The sequence below is a fragment of the Oncorhynchus gorbuscha genome, linkage group LG15 (assembly GCF_021184085.1).
Source record: "Oncorhynchus gorbuscha isolate QuinsamMale2020 ecotype Even-year linkage group LG15, OgorEven_v1.0, whole genome shotgun sequence".
Classification (NCBI taxonomy): Eukaryota; Metazoa; Chordata; class Actinopteri; order Salmoniformes; family Salmonidae; genus Oncorhynchus; species Oncorhynchus gorbuscha.
Genome location: NC_060187.1, coordinates 50,071,063 through 50,086,593, shown reverse-complemented (window position 1 = coordinate 50,086,593; position 15,531 = coordinate 50,071,063). Strand labels below are relative to the sequence as shown.

The window sequence follows — 15,531 nt, the reverse complement described above, 5'->3', positions numbered from 1 at the left end:
GGGGAATCCAAACAGTCCTGCCTGTATTTTCTAAATGCTGATGATGAATGGACGGCCAGGATTAATAGACATCGTGTTGCAGGCATTCTTTCACACCGCAAATCCTTTGTCCACCACACTCCCTGACAAAGAGGGGGGACGAAAAGTGGAGGACGTGTAGAATATTATACAGTCCTTCCACCCCCCCCCTCCTTTTCTTCTCACTTGCTACTTCATTCGGCAGTTCAGCTGTTTATGTCTATGTTCCCAGAATGGGCCGGCACTGTTGCCCCTCTCGTTTAGAGCAGACTTTTTATGAGAGAGTGCTTCCCGGAGGCCTGTCCTTCACATCCCAGTGAGGAGCCAGCGGTCAGCCTTTCCAGCTGCTCCAGCTAGGAAAATTGAGTCCACTAATCACAGGTCTGGCCTCCAGCTGTTCAGAGGACCCCAGAACACCCCTCTCTGCCAGGTGTGGGGAACCCAAGCTGGAGAGAGTGAAGGCTGGCAAGTCTAGCCCTAGTTAGTGACATCCCTCCTTTGGGTCAATCAGCTTTTATCATACAACTTTTATGGAAGTATGTAATATCATGGCCAGAAGGTTTTCTTACTTGCTCTGTGAGGTATGGAATTCACATGCTTATGTTTAGATACACTACATAACAAAGAGTATGTGGACAGCTGTTCATCAAACATCTCATTCCAAAATTATGCGCATTAATAATGGAGTTGGTCCCCCCTTTGCTGTTATTACAGCCTCCACTCTACTGGGAAGGCTTTTCACTAGATGTTGGAACATTGCGGGGACTTGCAAAGCCACAAGAGCATCCGTGAGGTTGGGCACTGATTGATGTAGAGCAATTAGGCCTGGCTCGCAGTCGGCGTTCCAATTCATCCCAAAGGTTAGGGTTCTGTGCAGGCCAGTCAAGTTCTTCCACACTGATCTTGACAAACCATTTCTGTATGGACCTCACTTTGTGCATGGGACATTGTCATGCTGAAACAGGAAAGGGCCTAGCCCAAAACCATGAAAAACAACGCTAGACTATTAATTCCTCCTCCACCAAATTTTACAGTGGGCACTATATGCATTTGGACAGGTAGCGTTCTCCTGGAATCCGCCAAACCCAGATGGCAGAGCTTCCTCTGTGGAGATGGGAAAACCTTCCAGAAGGCCTGTATGGTAGAGTGGCCAGACGGAAGCCACTCCTCAGTAAAAAAGGCACATGACAGCCCACTTGGAGTTTGCCAAAAGGCACATAAAGGACTCTCAGTCCATGAGAAACTATATTTTCTGGTCTGATGAAACCTAGATTGAACTCTTTGGCCTGAATTGCATAGCGTCACATCTGGAAGAAACCTGGCACAATCCCTACGGTAAAGGATGGTGGTCGCAGCGTCGTGCTGTGGGGATGTGGCAGAAACTGGGAGACTAGTCAGGATTGAGGGAAAGATGCACGGAGCAAAGTACAGAGATCCTTGATGAAAACCTGCTCCACAGTGCTCAGGACCTCACCCCAGTCGAACAGGACAATGACACTAAAAGCACACAGCCAAAGACAACGCAGAAGTGGCTTTGGGACCTGTGACTGTCCTTGAGTGGCCCATCTCTGGAGAGAACATCTCTGGAGAGATCTGTAGATTGAGCGAAAAAAATCCAATTTATTCCATTTTAGAAATAAAATGTGGAAAAAGTAAAGGGGTCCGAATACTTTCTGAATGCACTATAAAGCGCTAAAACAGCCACTCTTGTGATGCAAACTAGGCCGTAACCTCCAGTGAAAAAGCTGCAAGAAGAGTACTGGTTAAAAGGTTAAAGAAGAGTACTGAACTCAGTTGCACGTTTATTGTAACTGGGGATATTGCATGGCTCGATTTTGTTTTCATGTGAAGAACACTAGCCAAGTCCTTCAGAAGAAATGATGATGCAGGCATGCAAACAACCCTCAGCATGATGAACGTGCAGTTTCATGCTATCATCACTTCATGATGTGTCATCTCTTCATGTTTTTCTTGATGATGTCCGATGCACTCTGCCCTCTAGTTATCAGAGATACCAGGCCACATTTGTTTGTCAGTTTGGTGACAGGCACTGGAGGCACCGGTCTACTGCCTGTCCATAACTTCTCCCCAGGGTTCACAGCTTGGCCTGGCTGGACACAACCTCAGAATATTTTATTTTCACCTTGTATGGTGTTGTGATTTTGGCCCCATAACCCACCAATTTTAGAAAAGGCCGATTGTTGCTCTGGATATCGATTCACAAAGACAAGTTCCTGGTTTAGAACTTGTTAAGGTTACAGGAAGAGTTCATGATATAGAATTATAGAACCTATAGAATTATTCCATGTGGTCATAAAAAGGTTGATTAGGTGACTAAACATTTCCTCCTGTCAGTTGGGGAGTACAGGGTGTTATAGCATCCTGTGTTGTTTGAGGTTAGGTATACCCCTCAAACCCACAATTTGGCCCATGTGACTAGCTCAGTCTATAATCAGAACAGGCTTTCTGTACAGGCTTTCTGTATGAGTTAAGGAAGGGAGGCATCTACAATCTCATTAGTTGTGTATTCCAAGATGGTGAATGATGATAGCAACTGTAACCTCAAAAAGAATTAGAGACCTTAGAGAATAGAGATCTTCACATGAGTAAAGATTTAGGAATGAGGAACTCTCACTCTCAATAAAAGGCTATTTATGAAGACATCCATGACTCAATATCTGGGCCAAAAACATATTAATGAGAATTGACAGCTACAAAACATTTCTGACAAGGATTTAACAAGTAGCACTGGACTTTTCCACTCGTTTTTATGGATACAAATTTAAGTACCAATACTTTTATCCCCAGAGTTCCATATCATGCAGAAAAACTGCCTTTTATTATCATTTCCCAAAAGCCTCCATAATAAACATGCATTTCAGTCGTTCCACAAAAAGAGAATCCCTTTGATATTTTAAGTATAAACTGTGCTCCAATATTGCATTTTAAAAGCCTGTTATATTACACGAAGTGTTCATTAAAATAGACCACATTTAGAACTCAATTAATCAAAATTCAGCATTTTGACATGTCCCTCAGTGTACCCTCTGACTTCTAATAAGATTTCAACCCATTTATTCAGGTTTTCACCATCATTGTAAAGCCCTAGTTGGCTTTGACTGTCATTTCTGAAGATGACTATACATTACATGTGATTAGTGAGGCATTTTACGTCCGTCCCTCAATGACCTGACAGACGTTTTGCACTGTTTTGCAATGGCTTTAGTCATCAATCTAGCAATAGGTTAGCAATAGGTAAAATAGCAATTTTATTAATGTAGTAGTGTTCCCCCACCCCCTAGAAAGCTATATGACCTTTGGCTTTCACCTGGAATTGTTCATTTACATCTGAGAAGAATAAAAAAAAAACTTTTCAACCCATATAATCTAGTACATAAAATATATATATTTTTTAAACAATTTGGGGTGGGGGGGGTGAATGAATAAGCATTTCATACTTTAGTATAGTTATTACTTTACCAATCAGACATTAGTGATAGTCAATCTGTGAACGTCTAAATCAACAATTTAGACGTTCACAGCGTGCGTCCCTCCTATAGACAAGGGGAGAACGGCTATTTTGTCATTCTGAGCATATGAAATGTGTCTGCCTCAGACGTAAAACTTCCGGGACAGACCAGGAATACGACTTTCCCGATGCGGATCCTGTATTTTGCCCACCACTCTGGACAATGGATCGGATCCCAGCCGGTGAACCTAAACAACGTTGCCGTAAAAAGGAGCAAACGGTCTTCTGGTCAGGCTCCGGAGACGGGCACATCACGCACCACTCCCTAACATTACTACTCGCCAATGTCCAGTCTTTTGACAACAAGGTTGATGAAATCCGATCCGAATTCGATTATAATCACAGCCGTATATATTCCCCCCCAAGCAAACACATCGATGGCCCTGAACGAACTTTATTTGACTCTATGTAAACTGGAAACCGCATATCCTGAGGCTGCATTCATTGTAGCTGGGGATTTTAACAAGGCTAATCTGAAAACAAGACTACCTAAATTCTATCAGCATATTGATTGTGCAACCAGGGCTGGTAAAACCCTGGATCATTGTTATTCTAACTTCCGCGATGCATAAAAGGGATGCTTATCCCTCCTTTTGGAAAAGCTGACCATGACTCCATTTTGTTGCTCCCAGCCTATAGACAGAGACTAAAACAGGAAGCTCCCGCGCTCAGGTCTGTTCAATGCTGGTCCGACCAATCTGATTCCACACTTCAAGACTGCTTCGATCACGTGGATTAGGATATGTTCCACATTGCGTCCAACAACAACATTGACAAATACACTGATTCGGTGAGCGAGTTCAATAGAAAGTGCATCGGCGATGTCGTACCTACAGCAACTATTAAAACATTCCCAAACCAGAAACCATGGATTGATGGCAGCATTTGAGCGAATCACTACTTTTAACCAGGGCAAGGTGACCGGAAACATGACCGAATACAAACAGTGTAGCTATTCCCTCCGCAAGGCAATCAAACAAGCTAAGCGTCAGAATATAAACAAAGTAGAGTCGCAATTCTCAGAAAAAAGAGGTATGTGGGAGAGTATACAGTCAATCACAGATTACAAAAAGAAAACCAGCCCCGTCGCGGACCAGGATGTCTTTGCTCCCAGACAGACTAAATAACTTCTTTGCTCGCTTTGAGGACAATACAGTGCCACTGACACGGCCTGCTAACAAAACCTCGGACTCTACTTCACTGCAGCCGATGTGAGTAAAACATTTAAACGTGTTTAACCATCGGAAGGCTGGAAGCCCAGACGGCATCCCCAGCCGCGTCCTCAGAGCATGTGCACACCAGCTGGCTGGTGTGTTTACGGACATATTCAATCAATCCTTATCCCAGTCTGCTGCCCAATGAATTGCAAAAATCTCTGAAGCTGGACTCTTAGATCTCCCTCTCTAACTTTAAGCATCAGCTGTCTGAGCAGTTTACAGATCACTGTACCTGTTCACAGCCAATCTGTAAATAGCACACCCGACTACCTCATCCCCATATTATTACTTACCCTCTTGCTCTTTTGCACCCCAGTATCTCTACTTGCACTTCATCATCTGCACATCTATCACTCCAGTATTTATGCTAAATTGTAATTATTTTTGCCTCTAGAGCCTATTTATTGCCTACCTCCCTACTCTTCTACATTTGCACACACTGTACAATGATTTTTCTATTTTGTGTTATGTGTAACTCCGTGTTGTTTTTGTTGCACTGCTTTTCTTTATCTTGGCCAGGTCGTAGTTGTAAATGAGGACTTGTTCTCAACTGGCCTACCTGGTTAAATAAAGGTGAAATATTAAAAAAATATTGAACTGATTGAAATCGGCCCAGAACCGGGTGTCGGACTCAGCCCGGAATCAAAATGACATTTCCGTTGACCGGAATTTGCCGAAACAACCCGATGCAAATTTAAGCAAATGTATACAAAATTACCCAATTTAATAATTTTAAATATTATACATATAAATTATACCCATATAAATTATACCCATCCACAAAAAAAAACATTTAGTGACCGTGTCAGCGTGCATGAGTCTAGCTCGCCACAGGAGTCGCAACAGCGCGAGTCGACAAGGACATCCCAGCCGCCCAAACCCTCCCCTAACTCTGACGAAGCCGGGCCAATTGTGCGTCGCCTCATGGGTCTCCCGGTTGCGACCGGCACAGATCTTGAACCAGCATTTGCACTGCGACGCAGTTTGCACAGAGAGCACTGCGACGCAGTGTCTTAGACCGCTGTGCCACTCGAAGTTCAAACCACAAAGTTTGTAAATGCTTATCAATTGCCTTGCACGAAGTATCAAAATACTAAAATACTACAGGACTCCTAAAGAATTTAATTGAAATGTTAATTGTATTTTTTGACCACAGAAACAATGAGAAAACAAATAAATGTTAATTAAATAAAGCAGCCCATGTAATCATCTGCCAGAGAGTAGCCCCAATTGGCCCGAGCCCCAAGTAATATATACAGTTGAAGTCGGAAGTTGACATATACTTAAGTATGAGTCATTAAAACTTGTTTTTCAACCAATCCACAAATTTCTTGTTAACAAACTAGTTTTGGCAAGTCTGTTAGGACATCTACTTTGTGCATGACATAAGTAATTTTTCCAACAATTGTTTACATACAGATTATTTTATTTATAATTCAATGTATCACAATTCCAGTGGGTTTACATACACTAAATTGACTGTGCCTTTAAACCGCTTGGAAAATTGCAGAAAATGTCATGGCTTCTGAAGCTTCTGAGAGGCTAATTGACATCATTTGATTCTTTTGCAGGTGTACCTGTGAATGTATTTCAAGGCCTACCTTCAAACTCACTGCCTCTTTGCTTGACATCATGGGAAAATTAAAAGAAATCAGCCAAGACTTCAGAAAAAAAAATTGTAGACCTCCACAAGTCCTTGGGAGCAATTTCCAAACGCCTGAAGGTACCACGTTCATCTGTACAAACAATAGTACACAATAACACCATGGGACCACGCAGCCGTCATTTACTGCTCCGGACGGAGACGGTCTCCTAGAGATGAACGTCAATCCCAGAACAACAGCAAAGAACCTTGTGAAGATGCTGGAGGAAACAGGTACAAAAGTATCTATATCCACAGTAAAATCTAGTCCTATACTGCCATAAAAAAGCCAGACTACGGTTTGCAGCTGCACATCAAAAGTATGAAATAACACATATGGATTCATGTAAGTAAACAAAAAAAGTGTTATCTAAATATATTTTAGATTTTTTAAAGTAGCCAGCCACACTTTGCCTTGATGACAGCTTTGCACACTCTTGGCATTCTCTCAACCAGCTTCATGAGGCAGACACCTGGAAATGCATTTCAATTGCCTTGTTAAAAGTTAATTTGTGGAATTTATTTCCACACTTTTTTCATTCATTCATTCTTGCCCAGCGACATTTCAAGAGAACTCATCTCTTCCCCAGATGGCAATGGGAGGGCACATTTTAACAGCAGCCACTCATTAAATACAAATTACCTTTAAGTTTTAACAGTTGCTTCTCATGTTAAAATAAAAATAAATACAAATAGCTAGATCTTTGTTATATCTCAGATATAGGACAGACACTTCAGAACAATTTATTTTGTTTTATTTGGGACAATCTGTTCTTCCATATAGTGCTGTTTGAATGTCTGTTCTTCCAAAGGTGCTGTTTGAATGAATGCTTACGAGCCTGCTGCTGCCTGCCACCGCTCAGTCACACTGCTCTATCAAATCGTAGACTTAATTATAACATAATAACACACAGAAATACGAGCCTTAGGTCATTAAATATGGTAAAATCCGGAAGCTATCGTCTCGAAAACAAAACGTTTATTCTTTCAGTGAAATTACAGAACAGTTCCGTATTTGATCTAACGGGTGGAATACATAGGTCTAAATAATAATAATATAATATAATAATAATAATAATTACGTATAATTCTGGCAAATTATTCCCAGTCAAGTGAAATCCATAGATTAGGGCCTAATTAATTTATTTCAATTGATTGATTTCCTTGTATGAACTGTAACGCAGTAAAATCTTTGAAATGGTTGCATGTTGCGTTTATATTGTTCAGATTTGTTTTCCTTTCTTTTCCTTAAATTATGCTTTTCTATATGATAATTTAAAGATTTTCATTATGACAATTAATTAAGGTGTGTGGTGTGTAATTTCAAATCCTCTTACATGCAGAGCAGGAGCATTTCTAATCCCAAAAGGCTATCTATCTAAATCCCCTAATTGTATTTTTTTATATATTGTTTTTACATGTTGTACAAGCCTTCATGGGAATTAATTGGGACCAAAGTGACACTTGGCTCACTCTTTGCTGTGCAATTACTGCCATCTACAGCTTTTGGTCAACAAGACCGGTTTCTAACCAGCACCCACTCTTTCAGAGAGAACCCATTACGAATGACTTGCAGATCCATCATTTGATAAACACTGGTGTAAAACACATACATACCTTTTACGCGGAGGGCGTTCACTCATCAATGTACTCAAAGGACTCAGGGGCCTCTGGCTCCTGTTCCTCCTCCTCGATCTTTGGGCCGTGGGCAGAGACAGACTCCACCAGCTCCTCATCTTCCTCACTGGTGTCTTTCATGATGATGATGCCACCAGTGTGCAGCTGAAGACAGACAGGGGACATGGACCAATGGCATAAGCAACTGTAGGCTGTTTGACCAATGACAATCGTCTTTTTGATCTCAAGGGCGGTGTCGTTGTGTTTAACACCCAACACCTTGTCTGCCTCCCCGACTGATCACCCACCTGCCCCACAATAATCTCAACTCAAGAGAACACACTGCACCTCATACTGTTTAAATCTCACCCACTCTCCACTGTCAACACTGACTAGCAGGCTTATGCAATAATTGGACACATTTGACAAGGTTTCACCGAAGGCTCATGTCTACGTAAATCTCTGAAGCCGAGAAGTGAGAGAGGATCTCTCAAAACGATCCACAGACGAGGTGATGGATAACAGTGAAGGGATTTATCGTGGCTGCAAGAAACAGGTTTTTTTTCAGTCTCTTGGTCTGCCTGTGTGGATTTTGAGGAGATGGTTGCCTCAGTCATACACAGCTATCAAATTACCATCGCAGTGGTTGTACTGTACATCAAGCAGCTTTGTTATCACTGTGCATCAGTGTTATAGATATGGTTGTTTAAGATATGATGCGTTTCAGGTCCACACTAAAGCGTCTGGCATGGTGAGCAATGCACAGGCTTGATTCTAACGCCTACATTATCACTGGGCAGCTAAGCTAACACTAAACTACTTTACAGACCACACTACAAGGTCTTTGGAACAGTGCCCTGATTGCCTTCTATGGAACAGGTGAAATTAAATAGTCACGATATGGAGGGACATTCTGTCGGAGGCACACCCTGACCCCGCAACAATAGATTAAGAAGCAATACTCCCAAGTGGTGCAATGGTCTAAGGCACTGCATCTCAGTGCAAGAGGCATCATTACAGTCCCTGGTTCGAAACCAGGCTGCCACCATCCTATAGGATGGTGCACAATTGGCCCAGCGTCGCTGGGGTAGGCCGTCATTGTAAATAAGAATTTGTTCTTGACTGATTTGCCTAGCTAAATAAAGGTTACATTTAAAAAAATACCTCTCAAGGTTGCGTACAAAAAACAAAATGGTTAATGTTTTAGAAGATCGACGAGAGCAAAGAGGCACCTGTGTCACATGATATGACCCATGATGATTGGTCTTAGCTCGACTTGAGTTGATTTTACACGTAACCAGACAATGCTCCTTGTGGGATTACGAGTGGGATTACGTTAAGTGTGCGGGTGACTGCATAATGCATATATCTCATTTTATTTATTGTGGAAACCTGTCAACACTTTGCGCGGGGCCAGAGTTCAGTGGTTTAATGCCGGCAACGTTAAGACTCAGTGGGTGATGATAGGGGTCAGATATACGGTCCAAAACAAAACAACCAGGGGTTATAATCTCAGACTGAATAGAAATAAAAGATGGCTGATAAAAAGATAGCTTCATTGCTGGACCCAGAAACACACTTAAAAAATACAAATCGCAAACACACACCAACAGTACGTACCGGTTTGAAGGGCTGGTATAGCGGCACGTCTCGGGCATGTTGAACACTTTGAGCTGGGCGGGCATCACTGGCTGGGTTTTCCATCAGCTGGAAGTTGGGCTCGGGCTCCTTCTTCTTCTCTTTCGCTTTCTCCTCATCTTTCTTCTCCTTCTCAGTCTCCTGTACCTCCTGAGAGTCCAACAAACCCAAACAATGCTCAGCGTTTCCCCCCCCTCTTCCTGAGGAAAACCCATGACTCAGTGACAACAAAATGCATTGGATGATACAATAGATGTCAATGAGCGTAAACCCCGAAATAAAGTGGGCTTTTCATGTCACACGTTTCCCGACAACCGAAAAGTTTCAACTCTGGAAGATGTGATTTTGAGATGTGTGATACATACACCTTATCTGTTGCACTTGGTGGACAGTGATTTGTTAGGCTATTTGCTGCACCCCGCGCAAGACAATCTCACTGTTCGGCTATCCAAACAATACAACAAACTCCCCCTCAATAAGACACTGTGTCAGGTCTGAGTTATTGGATGGTACAAGGTCCTGTGAGGGGAGCGACATGAAAATGAAGTTCCTACTACAAGCTTCTTTGGCCTGCCTTTTTTTAGTGGGCGACTTTCCGTTTCTCTGAAATGGACACTTTCTTTTGGTCAAGTTAGTGTGGCAGAAATTTGCATCATGTAGCTCCAACTCCAAAAAGTTCTGGGACACTGAAGTCCATGGAGAACAAGAGCACCTCCTCCCAGCTGCCCACTGCACTGAGGCTAGGTAACATGGTCACCACAGATAAATTAATGATTATCGAAAACTTCAACAAGCATTTCTCAACGGCTGGCCATGCCTTCCGCCTGGCTACTCCAACCTCGGCCAACAGCAAATGCATGCTTTTCAACCGTTCGCTGCCTGCACCCGCACGCCCGACTAGCATCACCACCCTGGATGGTTCAGACCTTGAATATGTGGACATCTATAAGTACCTAGGTGTCTGGCTAGACTGTAAACTCTCCTTCCAAACATCTCCAATCGAAAATCAAATCTAGAGTCAGCCTTCTATTCCGCAACAAAGCCTCCTTCACTCACGCCGCCAAACTTACCTAGTAAAAATGACTATCTACCGATCCTCGACTTTGGCAATGTCATCTACAAAATAGCTTCCAACACTCTACTCAGCAAACTGGATGAAGTTTATCACCGTGCCATTTTGTCACTAAAGCACCTTTACCACCCACCACTGCGACCTGTATGCTCTAGTCGGCTAGCCCTCGCTACATATTCGTCGCCAGACCCACTGGCTCCAGGTCATCTACAAGTCCATGCTAGGTAAAGCTCCGCCTTAGTTCACTGGTCACGATGGCAACACCCACCCGTAGCACGCGCTCCAACAGGTGTATCTCACTGATCATCCCTAAAGCCAACACCCTCATTTGGCCGCCTTTTCCTTCCAGTTCTCTGCTGCCTGTGACTGGAAATAATTGGAGTTGGAGAATTATCTCCCTCACCAAATTCAAACATCTGCTATCTGAGCAGCTAACCGATCGCTGCATCTGTACATAGTCTATCGGTAAATAGCCCACCCAATTTTACCTACCTCATACCCATACTGTTTTTATTTATTTACTTTTCTGCTCTTTTGCACACCAATATCTCTACCTGTACATGCCCATCTGATCATTTATCACTCCAGTGTTAATCTGCAAAATTGTAATTATCTGCCTACCTCCTCATGCCTTTTGCACACAATGTATATAGACTCTTTTTTTCTCCTGTGTTATTGACTTGTTAATTGTTTACTCCATGTGTAACTCTGTGTTGTCTGTTCACACTGCTATGCTTTATCTTGGCCAGGTCGCAGTTGCAAATGAGAACTTGTTCTCAACTAGCCTTACCTGGTTAAATAAAGGTTAAATTAAAAATTAAATAATGATCAGCCACCAGGTATAGACAAACTTGATGACAGCTGTATTGCTACCCCTATTTGCTATATATTTAACCAAAATCTAAAGGAGTGTGTCCACAGGTGTGGAAGGAAGCTAAAGTAATTTCAGTGCCTAAATAAAACAGCAAAGCACCTGTTGCTGGCTCTAACAGCCACCCTGTCAGTCTGTTCTTAGTAAACTGATGGAGAGAATTGTGTTTGACCAAACAAAATGCTATGTTTCAGAGAACAACTACTGACTTTCAACATCCATATAGATAAGGGCATTCAACTTGTACTGCATTGACTAAGATGACAGATGATTGGTTGAAATAAATGGATAATAAGATGATAGCATGAGCTGTATTGTTAGATTTCAGGGTAGCCTTTAATAATATTGGCTTTACATCACCTGCCAACACATGGTTGGAGAGTGTTCGTCAATTGAAGTTCTTCGAACATCAGATATGTACAGCACTCTTAATTTTTTACAAATAATTTACCAATGAATCCACACAACATGTCAGCACCTACCAATGAATCCACACAACATGTCAGCACCTACAGCACTCTACAGCACAGTGAGCTAAATAAGGAGTTAGTCAGTATCAGCATAGGTGATTAACAATAACTTGGTATTAAATACATATAAAACTAAAAGCATTGTAAACTCAGCAAAAAAACAGAAATGTCTTCTCACTGTCAACTGCTTTATTTTCAGCAAACATAACATGTGTAAATATTTGTAGGAACATAAAGATTCAACAACTGAGACAAACTGAACAAGACTAACAGAAATGGAATAATGTGTCCCTGAACAAAGGGGGTGTGTGTGTGTGTGTCAAAATCAAAAGTAACAGTCAGTATCTGGTGTGGCCACCATTTGCATTAAGTACTGCAGAGCATCTCCTCATGGACTGCACCAGATTTACCCATTCTTGCTGTGAGATGTTACCCCACTCTTTTACCAAGGCACCTGCAAGTTCTTGGACATTTCAGGGGGGGGGGGGGAATGGCCCTAGCCCTCACCCTCCGATTCAAGGTCCCAGATGTGCTCAATGTGAATGAGATCCGGGCTCTTCGCTGGCCATGGCAGAACACTGACATTCCTTTCTTGCAGGAAATCACGCACAAAATGATGAGCCACTGACAGCCATATGGCATAGCCAGATCAGGACAAAACATAAGGACAACTCTATTCTGTTCTGAAATAGGCTACTTTTTTTTCTCGACCCATCTAAAACAAATAATGTATTTATTGTGAAGGTGTAGGCTATATTACATGGATTTATTAGACATTTTAAAATGTAGATGTTTCAAAGGTCGACATCGGTGTGTGGAAGGCTGTGTGTGGAAGCCAGGAGATGCTAAATGTGTTTGTTAATTAACATAATTTACAGTGAGACGGACAGTTATTTACTTGACCATCGCCGGCTGAAGAAATTTTGTGACCGCTACAGCCCTAGTTGTGCATAACGGGTGTAACCATTGAGCAAATTGAGGAAGCTAAACTCCTAGATATAACATTGAATGTTCAATTATATTGGTCAAGTCATATTGACAAATTTGTTGTGAAGATGGGAAGGGGTATGTCTTATCAAAAGTTGACACAAATCAAATGTACTAGATGTTAAGGCTCTGATCTGTCCCATTTTGATTACTGTCTGGTAATATGGTCAAGTGCAGTAAAGTTGCAGCTGGCTCAAAACAGAGCAGCACGTCTTGCCCTTAACTGCACACACAGAACAAACAACATTCATGACAGTTTTCATGAGAAATATTACTGCAATGAATATTCCAGATTCCCAGGAAGAGTAGCTGATGCTTCTGTAAAAGATCCAAATAAACAAACAAACCTTGTGGCACTTATCAGTACCTGGCCTGTCATTCTATGTATGCCCTCCCGGTGTTACCTATCCCTGCCTCTCATCTGTTCCCTGCCCAGGCCTCTACCATGCATGTGTGGAACCGGCTGCTACCAGGGAGCCCTGCACTGTCTGACGCTAGTGGGTGCAGCGACTCGTATCAGCACACCTGTTTGTCCGTGTGTGTGTTTACTGCAGAACAAACAGTGTTTGTGTGAGAAAATGGCTAAACTAAAACACTGATAAGGCCCTTCTCGTTAACCTTGACAGCAAGCCCAATCAATCAAAATAAGACGATCCAACTTCGCCTCAGATCGCAAAGCCATTCCTCAACGAGGACATGAAACCAAACATGGCGATAATGCCCTGTGGTCGACATCCTATTAAAAGCAATACTGGTGCATAACGGTACACGTATCAGTACCGTTCGGTACTGGGACCTCGGTTCGATCTGCACTGTGAACCCACATTTTATTTATTTATACAGTACCAGTCAAAAGTTTGGACACACCTACTTTTTCAAACGTTTATTTTTTTCCTCTTTTTTTTCTTTCTTACATTGTAGAATAATAGTGAAGACAAACTATGAAATAACACATATGGAATCATGTAGTAACCAAAAAAAAGTGTTCATCTAACCAAAATATTTTTTATATTGAGGTTCTTCAATGTAGCCACGATGCCTTGATGACAGCTTTGCATTCTCTTGGAATTCTCTCAACCAGCTTCATGAGGAAGCTTTTCCAACAGTCTTGAAGGAGTTCTCACATATGCTGAGCACTTGTTGGCTGCTTTTCCTTCACTCTGTGGTCCAACTCATCTAAAACCCTCTCAATTGGGTTGAGGTCTGGTGATTGTGGGGGCCAGGCAACACTCCATCACTCTCCTTCTTGGTCAAATAGCCCTTACACAACCTGGAGGTGTGTTTTAGGTCAATGTCCTGTTGAAAAACAAATAGATAGGCCCACTAAACGCAAACCAGATGGGATGGCATATTGCTGCAGAATGCTGTGGTAGCCATGCTGGTTAAGTGTGCCTTGAATTCTAAATAAATCAGCAACAGTGTCACCAGCAAAGCACCCCCACACCATCACACCTCCTCCTCCATGCTTTTCACGGTGGGAACAACAAATGCGGAGATCATCAGTTCACCTAACCTGCGTCTCACAAAGAAACAGCGGTTGGAACCAAAAATCTCCAATTTGGACTCATGAGACCAAGGGACAGATCTCCACCGGTCTAATGTGTTTCTTAGCCCAAGCAAGTCTCTTCTTCTTATTGGTGTCCTTTTGTAGTGGTTTCTTTGCAGCAATTCGACCATGAAGGCTTGAATCACACGGTCTCCTCTGAACAGTTGATATTGAGATGTGTCTGTTGCTTGAACTCTGTGAAGCATTTATCTAGGCTGCAATCTGAGGTGCAGTTAACTCTAATGAACTTATCCTCTGCATCCTCTTTCCTGTGGCGGTCCTCATGAGAGCTATTTTTCATCAAATCACTTGATGGTTTTTGCGACTCCACTTGAAGAAACGTTCAAGTTTTTAAAATGTTACGCATTGACTGACCTTCATGTCTTAATGATGGACTGTTGTTTCTCTTTGCTTATTTGAGTTGTTATTGCCATAATATGGACTTGGTCTTTTAACAAATAGGGCTATCTTCTTCATACCACCCCAACCATGTCAGAACACAAATGATTTGCTCAAACGCATTAAGGAAAGAAATTCACAAATGAACTTTTTAAAAGGCACACCTGTTAAATAAAATGCATTCCAGGTGACTACCTCATGAAGCTGGTTGAGAGAATGCCAAGAGTGTGCAAAGCTGTCATCAAGGCACAGACAGGGTGGCTACTTTGAAGAATCTCAAATATAAAACATTGTTTAACACTTTTTTTGATAACTAGATTATTCTATGTGTTTTTTCAGAATTTTGATGACTTCATTACTATTACGGTTCCTTTTCCAACATATATATATATTTTTTTACTCTACATTGTTGGAAAAGGACCCGCAAGTAAGCATTTCACAGTTAGTCTACACCTGTTGTTTATGAAGCATGTGAAATACAATTTGATTTGTTTGGTGTATTCCAGCTGTGTGCTTCATGGGTGA

The 15,531-nt window shown here is 42.0% G+C and overlaps 1 pseudogene; it reads right to left on the bottom strand.

The window, feature by feature from the left end:
- Positions 1 to 6,891: 6,891 nt before the first annotated feature.
- LOC123997450 overlaps positions 6,892 to 15,531 on the bottom strand; it is a 99,561-nt pseudogene continuing 90,921 nt past the window's right edge.